At 55.9% G+C, this 8,586-nt stretch overlaps 1 protein-coding gene across 2 annotated transcripts in view; it reads right to left on the reverse strand.

Moving 5' to 3' along the window:
- ST3GAL1 (ST3 beta-galactoside alpha-2,3-sialyltransferase 1) overlaps positions 1–8,316 on the reverse strand; it is an 85,183-nt gene extending 76,867 nt beyond the window's left edge. For both annotated transcript variants that reach the window (XM_082433867.1, XM_082433866.1), the window contains exon 1: positions 8,085–8,316. The gene's annotated coding sequence lies outside the window, so the exon portion shown is untranslated. The remainder of the gene's footprint in view (positions 1–8,084) is intronic.
- Positions 8,317–8,586: the final 270 nt, after the last annotated feature.

Raw genomic sequence — 8,586 nt, forward strand, 5'->3', positions numbered from 1 at the left:
TGGAGGTAGAAGTGCTGACGGCAGGCCCTGAGCACAGGGGAACCCAGAGACCACCTATCGCTAGGCTCCAAGGTTGAACTCTCGGGGTTTTCTAGAAAATCCAACAAGTGAAACTGTAGTCTTTGAAATCCTACTCAAGGACAGAACACACACAGTGACCTCTTTGCTCACTGACAGTTCATCACTTTACCCCCAGAAATGTGCAGGCAAGCTTCTCTGTTCCCAGACTGCCTGCAGATTTCTTCTCTCCTCTTTCCTTTCTCCTAAACTCTATTCATGCAGTTGTTCTATGACTTTAACTCCATGTACTAGCTGACTCCCTCCCCTGGGAGAAAATCATTTACAGGGAAAATAATTAAATAGAAGGGAAATTATCTAGCAAAATGTCTGAGTTATTGGTTGACAGCCCCTTTCTGGAGGTTCCACTGTTATCTGCCTACCTGAGTCTCACCAGCAGAACCCCACCTTGATCCTCTAAGCCTCCCCTGGGCGTGGCACTCTCTGGCTTCCTAACAATGCTAAAGCTGGTTCTTGGCCAAGTCTGTTTCTGGTCCGGTTCATCCATGCTTACTTTGCATGAACTGTAAATGGCAGTTGTGGTTGTTATGTGCTGCTGTGTTGTGTTATGTTGTGCTGTGTTGTATTGTGTTGTTATGATGATAAAGTTTTGGTTCCCTAAGTTGACTCTAGGATCTAATGGGGATGCTGAGACTCAGTTTATGGAATTTTCTGCCACTGTTCTCAGACTCAGCCAAGTGGATGGAGGGAGAAGGGGGCGAGGGAGAGACAGCAAGGCCCTGAGGGGCCAGGATGCAGGGAGGTGGCTCCACCAAGGTCAGAGGCCATATCCTAAGCCCATGTGGACCTGCTCACCTGACTGACCTTCAGCTTCCTCACCTGTACAGTTCAAGGTGGGAAGGGTGGGTGGTGGGAGCTCCAAAGGGTGAGCGGAGGAAGATGTGTGATGGGGCTTCGAGGCGGCTGGAAGTGTGGGCTTATTCCTTCCCCAGGAGTCACCTGCTTCCCATGAGGGTAATTCCAGGCGTGCAGAAGATCCGGGTGTGGGCAACACCATGTGACCTTGGGTAAGCCTACAAAATGGGGAGGGCCCTGATCCCAGGGGAGCACACAGAAGAGACGAACGGAGGTCCAAACAGGGTCAGATGCCAACGGCTGTGAGTGCGGAGGTGACCTGTCTTCATCCTGTCATGTCCTTGAGAGGCTCCAACAAGGAAGCCCTTGGTCTCTGGCTGCTGGGAGCGCTCGCCTCTTGGTGACACAGGGATTGTGGGGGGCAGGCAGGACAGAGCCAAGTGGCAGAGTGTATCCTCCTGCCCCCTCCCTGCCAGGGGGAGGCTCTTCCACAAGCTTCTATCAGCTCCTACTGCCGTGCTCTCCTGGTTCCTCTCGCCCATCCCTCCCTTTGCCTCCTCTGGGGGGGATGGGAATGGTGGGGCGTGGTCACTGGGCCCAGGTACTGCTACATCCCTTGCTGATTTCCCTAAATACTGCTCCCAGCTCTGTAAACACTCTTTACTAAACTCTCCACTCAATCTGAGTGTACATCTTTTCTACCGGAACACAAAATGATCTGAAGTTTATAATACTTGCCACTGCACTGGGCACACACTAAACATTTAATAAGAAGTAGATGTTACTTAGTTTATAATCAAGAAGGCCTGTTCATCAGCCTCATCCTGTCTTGGGGGATTTATATTACCCTCTACTAGTTGAGGAAATGGAGATTAAGAGCTTAAGCGTGTGAATGAGAAATGCTGCCTGCCATATCAGCAAATAAAGGATGCTGCAGCCATCAAGCCACCACAGCCACCCCTGAGGGAACTCAGGATGGCAACAAACCCTCAGACCCTGCAGCCAGCCCTAAAGGTACATCCTGAGGGGGACTCAGGATGGGAAAGAACAGGATACTGGCCCTAGACAGCTGAGATGCACATCAAAGGAATGATTTCAATGAGCCCAGACTCTTGCATCTTCCCATACACAGAAAAGTGCCAAATTCATTCTCTTGAGATGTCTGGTTTTCTTTCATTAATGGTAATCTTTTGATGTTCGAACTACCTGGTCTTTGTGGCAAAAACCCCTCTATATCCTGCTTCCCCCCTGACCTACTTGAAGCAGTCCCTCAGAGCTATCTGAGAAGCTGTCTCCCCGGCTTGAAGTCCTCAGGAAGTCCACCAAAAAAACCATAATTATCAATCTCGACTTTTAGGTTATGCCTTTTTTTTCCATCGACAAACGATGTCCCCAAGGTCATGGGCAGGAGGTGGAATAGGCTCAGGACTAGGGTGGAGCTCTTCTGAATCCTGGGCCAGGGGTCCCCCTGACGGGAGGAAATATCCTGACACCGGGGCCATCTCTCTAACACTTGTCCCTGGGTTGACCACTACAGAGTCCACTCCAGGTGCCTTCAACTTCGACACATGCCACACGGCCTGCTGACCAGCCACGCCACCTGAGCCAGGATAGGCTTAGGGCGCAGGGCATCCCTCTCCCTCAACCCAGGTGCCACCGCTCCTGGGAACTCTCCGGGTCATGCCCGAGGGAAAAAGAAAACTTTAAAAGCTTACACAACCTGCAGGAATGAGAAAAGAATGCTACTACCCCAACCCAGCCATTCTGCCTTGCTGCTTCCAGGGTAGGTTTTTTTACCCACCATTGAACATTAAAGGCAGCCTAGGATTTCAAGTGTTTTTCCACGAGCTTTCCAAAACGTTCCACCTCCAGTCACCTCTTCTATTCCCACATGCTCTGTCCCGAGGCAGTATCTCCAGCCAGCAGCACTTCCTCTTAGAACCCTCTGGAACCAGACTGTTAACTGGGTCCCAGGAGGCTCTGGGAGCCCAGCCCCACAGGCAATATCCTCTCACACATGACCTCGCTTCATCCTCGTAGTGGCCCACTTCCTGGGGGGATAATCGCCCACCTGCATCTCAGATCTGGCCAACGGAGGTTCAGGGCTTGCCCGAGCTCACCCAGCTTGACCTGGGCGGCGTGATCCTGAAAACCTGGGCGCTTTCCCCCCACGCTGCCTGCTGTGCCATTTCACTGCACTCTCCCGAATCAGCTCCTCCAACCTGATACTCATCTAAAGACAAGCATTAGAGAGAAAGCATCGAATTTTGTTTTTTAAAGCCAAAACAGCTACTGGCATTCTTACACGCCATCACTCTGAAGCCCAGAGCCTTTGGAGGACCGCCGAGTCTAGGGACCTGCACTCTGGCTGAGTAGCAACGGTGAATCCCACAGAAGCAAACCGGAGATCAGCGTAGGATCCGGGGGGCCAAAGCACCAAACCCCTAAAATCCCCAGTTCCCTCCCCTCCGCTGAACCATGCACAAGAAACCTCTGGCCATTCTGTTATTTTACTTTATTTTTCTTGCGCACACAGGGCACACGCCACTTTGATTCGATACCAGTTCTATGCATTCAAGAAAATACTCTTTCTCTCCTGCAGTCTGACTTATGCCTGGAAGAATTCCCCAAGGTACCCGTGGGTTGTCTCCTCCATGGGTCCCCCAGGTAGAGGAATCCCTTCTCTTCTCTGTCGAAACCCTGCCTCAGCCAGTGCATATTTCTGCTCTAGTGCAAACCCCACTGTAGAGTAACTCTTCATGTCCCCATGCACCTCCCCAGGACACTGTGACCTCTGGTGGGGTGGGGATGGAGGGGACAAGGACTGACCACATGTCTTTCCATCTCTATAGTTCTAGCACCTTGCATGGTGCCTGGGACACAATAAGTTCCTAATAAATGTTGGTTCAACCGAAACAGCCCAACCAGGTGGAACAAGAAGGTTGATAATGCTGACTCCCACGTACCTCCCCACCAACCAGTCAGAAGAATGGCCACCAGCTGATCACGCCCTCTTTGAACCATTACCATAAAACTTCTCACTACCCCCTCCAGGTTGGGACACATAGTTTTGAGGGCATTAGCCCGCTGTGACCCCCTTTGCCTGGCAAAGCAATAAAGCTATTCTTTTCTACTTCACCCAAAGCTCTGTCTCCGAGAGTTAATTCAGTGTCAGGGTACAGAGACCGGATTTAGCTTCATCTCCAAGGATATATTTGTCTCCAACAATGAAAAAGAGACATAAGTGCATGGAAATGAGTGGGCTTGGGGAAGGGGGAGCCCAGGCAGCTAATCTATTTAAAGTTTGAGACCAGCCAGCGGTCTAGATCAGCTCTGTCACTGCAGGTCCCTGTGACCTCCCCACGGGGCCTCAGTATTTTTGCATAATATGAAAGAGTTAGTTGAACAAAACGATTTCTAAGAACATCTCAGCTCTTACAGTGGGAACCACCTAGGTCCCTGTGGTTCCTATTTGCAATATGCATCATTGGAGAGTCCGTACAGATGTCACCCCAGAGCCTGAAACTTCTGGGCCCTGTCTCCATACACAATGCTGAGAATTGCTGGAGAATAACTTTGCCAAGTGAGGGTGGGCTTCTCAAGCCTCCAGGAGTGAAAGGGGGTACACAATTGGCATGGGGTGGGCTAGGGTTGTCTGTGATGCCAGGGATGCCTGGAGCATTCTGAGGATGGAGCTGGAGGCAAAAGCACATGGGAGGGGGGCACTGTCTTCACAAAGAAAGGCTCTAATGGCTCCGAGGTGATGTCAGCAGAGCTCCACACCTCTCATTGCCCAGAGTGACACAGACCCAGAGCCTCAAACAGTCTGGGTGTCAAGTGGTCACATAATTGAGCGCTGGCCCTGGGGCTAGAACGCAGGTTCTTGCTGGGGCCCAAGGCTGGGCTCCTGGGACCAAATTGAGCAGGAGAGAGCGCCACGATCCTCCGCTCTGCAAGGGGGTTGGCAGTGCTGGGGGTTCCACAGGGTTCCATAACTGACCAAAGTGTATAGAAGCCTTATTCTAGAGTAATTCTTTGTGACCAGGCCAGCTCTTCCACCGGCCTGTGGCGTGTGTGTGCAGGTGCATACGGAGAACTCGCTGGGAAGCCATGTACGGACAAGATAACTGGTCGATTTTATTTTTTGCTTTCTTGGCTGCTTTTTGTGGTATGGGAGGGGACCTAGGAGAGGATTAAGGTTTAGATCCTTCAAAGCAAAAGCCCTGTCCAAATATAATGCCTTTGAGTCAGCAACGGATTCAGACAGAGTTAACTGACCAGAAGATTAAGGGACCCCTTCCTATGGGGCTGCAGAGAGCTTGTCTCCAGGTGATGTTCCTGGGGCTGGTGGTGGAGAGAGGAGAGGGACACCCACCTGGCACAGAGTCCCACGCACCCGCGAGGCCCCAGGACCTCTGAGGAACCCTTAACCACTCGGCCCACCGATGGATCCAGCCCCCCAAAGCTGGGGCACCGAAGGCTCCGACGACCAGTACTAGGCAGGTCCCCGACTTCAGGACTTCAGGTGCTGGTGAGCCCAGCCGGGGAGCGCCCGGCCTGTACCTCCAAAGTGGAAACAGTCCTGAAGTCAGCAGGAGGCTGCTTAAGAGCCAGCTTCCGTCTGCTGATAGAGCTTGCAGGAGCATAACCTTCAGCCCTTAAAGAAATTCCTCCGCCATCACTTCTGGCAACACTTCCTGTTTTCTTCTCTAACCCCAGTGCTCCAGAGGGGTGGTAACCCCCAGCCACCGGAGGGAAGTGAAGGTAAGACTCTGCTGGGGCCCAGGCCCTGGCCTTGCCCCAGCACAGACCTAGACAGCAAATGCAGGCCTAGCACAACACAGGGACAGCATATTCCCACGCGTGTGGGATCGTTCAAAGGTCGGGAAAGGACCCCCTACTTATTCGGTCATGTATTCAGCAAAATACATTTTTCTTACGATTAAATTCCTTTCCCCCAGACTTGAAATCAAAGCATGCGAATATATACATACACATATGTAGTATGTGAACATACATATATATATCTACTTATACACACACACTCACTCAATTACATATAATATTTATCTTGGGTAACATATTGGTAAGGTAAGAGCAATGACCCCATTTTACCCCCACTCCGCCCCCAGATCGGGGCATGTTATGGTGAACTCTCGGGTCGGTCTTTTCAGCTAACCGCAGGATTTCAGAAAAAGGCCGGGCCATGGTGTTTTGGGGGTAGGAACCGGAGGTGCAGGGAGCAACCCCAGGCACCCTGCCGCCGCACCCCTTCCAGCCTCGGAGCCAAGAGGCAATCTCCAGAGTAGTCGGCAGGGGGCAGTGCACCTTGCCTTTTCCGAACGTCGGGAACGCTCTCCCGCAGCTCCCGGGAAAGAAAACCTGGCGGCTTCGCCCCAGCGTCTAAGAAGAGCCCATCTTTGAGCCCAGCACGTAGTAGGTGCGCAAGGTACGTCTAGAAGCCAAAAGCGCTGGGCTGGGTAGATGGATGCGAAATGAATAGTAAACGTGGGGTGAAAGAGGCAAGGGACGTCCCGGCCTCTGCCGGCGCCTTCCCTCGAAGAGGCCTTTTCAGACAGCCTTCGTACCTACTGTGTGCCAGGCGCGACGGCTGTACAACCTCGTTCCCCGCCGATCTCATTTTCTCCGCTGGCGAGTACCGCCCCCCGCCACCTCCACACACACACACACACACACACACACACACACACACACTCGCACACACGCGCACACAGGCACACACACAGCCGCAGAGCGGGAGCGGGTGCTCGCTGTCTCCTTGGGGAACTATCTCTGCACAAATCCGCGTGGCGTGGGATCCGGGAGGGGGATGAGCCGGAAGAGGCGAGGAGTCCCCGGACGTGGGCGCGTGAAAGCCCGGCGGATGCCTGATGCAGCGACGACGCCGCGAGCAGGTCACTGCCCTCAGGGTCAAGGCTGTCTCCCTCTGCGGGACACGCAGAACCCGCCCAACCCCCAACCACTCGCAGACTTCTGAGCGGGCACGTGTGCGCTCGCCCAGCGACCCCACCAAGCCCCGCGCGTGGAAGGTGCGGTTTGGGACCCTCGCGTGGGAGGGAGGAGAGACTCAGATCTCCGGGAGAAGAACAGAGCCCAGATGATCCCAACACCCTTCCCAGGAGACCAGGCCGCGGGATACAGGGAAGGCGCCCAGCTGGGGAGCAGCCTCAATCCCCACGTCAAGTTCAGCCGCGCTTCCTCCCGCAAGGTCAAGTTCAAACACACTCTCGCTTAGTGAAAAGAGGAGCTGGAAGTTGCGCCCCTGTCCCGATTCTGAATCAGGTTGTACCCCCATCAGGGCGCTCTGCCCGGTGGCACCGCTCCCTGCTCCTGCGCTCTCCCCAGGAGCGGCCCCTGCGCCGCACGGGTCACACACCCGAGACGCAGACAAGTTGCTAACTTTTGTGAGATTATTTCGCAGCAGCTGCGGCGCCTACCGGGACTGGGGCGGACCCAGAGTTTCGAGTCGCCACGGGCACCACCCCCGCCACGCTCCCCTTCGCCCACCCTGCCCACCACGCCACGTCCAGCCGTCCTGTCCCGGGTGCCAACCTCTCCACCGTATCCGGAGCAATGCGGGCCTGCGGTGTCCCCGGGGGCGATGGCCACCTCCTCGATCTGCGCCTGCTCGCAGCGGATTTGGAAGCACGATCCGGATACCATCCCTCGGCCGCCCGACCGGATCACTGGGCGGCCTCCGCGCGCCCCAGCACCCCTGGTTCCGCTCTAAAGCGCCGGAGGGCGACCCCGCTGGCCACTCCGCCTTCCGGCGGCCCCCACCGGGGAGATGCCAGCCCGGCGCCGAGTGCAATGTCACTGGGGCCACCCCGGGGACCGCTGCCCCAGACCCGGTGTAGGCTCCCCGTTGAGCACCCAGCAGCTGCTTTTGAAACGGCTGTAAACCCCTGAGCCCGACCCTCTTCTGCGACCTCCTTCCTCTCCCAAAGACCCCGGCGACACCGCTGCTAAGGAAGGGGTCTGCCTACATCTGCCTTCCCCTCTCCCGGCACCTGAGGTCTTCAACCCACTTCCACCCTCCTGTCACACCCTCCTGGATCCTTCCCCACCACTTCTGTCCCCAGGCGCGGACAATCGCCCCTCCACTCGGAGAACACAAGCGAAACTGCCGGAGCCCCAACTCCGGTGGATGCAGCCCCCCGCGCACCCCCCGGCTCCGCGCGCTCACTCACCGCGGCCGGAGACACGCGAAAGTTTCCTGGGCTTCGGGGGATGAGGGAATTCGGAGGAGAATCAAAAGGGGGTGTCCCGAACACTCGCCCCCTTCCCAGTTCACATCGTCCCTTTCTCCTCTCCTCCTCCTCTTCCTCTTCGTCCTCCTCTTCCTCCTCCCTCTGGTCTTTGTCTTTGCAAAGTGTCGAAACTGTCTGGCATAGTGGAGCTCCGCCGGCGGAGGCTGGAGCCGGGGAAGCGGGGAGGCGGGGTGAGGATGGGAGCGGTCTCGGGAACACCTTCCCCCGGGTGTAACGGGAGGGGGAGGCGGGCGGGCCGGGGAGGGGCCGGCCGCGGCCAGGAGCCGGGGCGCGCGCCGGAGCCGGGCGGGCGCCTCTCCTGCGCGTGGCCCTCCCCTTCCTCCGCCCAGCGCCCGCCCCTCGCGGCCCGGCGCTCTCCCCGCGTCACTCCCTCCTCCCGGACTCGGTCGGCTTTCCCCTAGCTCTGGGCTGCCTGCGAGCC

Source organism: Balaenoptera physalus (assembly GCF_965194825.1).
Source record: "Balaenoptera physalus genome assembly, chromosome: 17".
Taxonomy (NCBI): domain Eukaryota; kingdom Metazoa; phylum Chordata; class Mammalia; order Artiodactyla; family Balaenopteridae; genus Balaenoptera; species Balaenoptera physalus.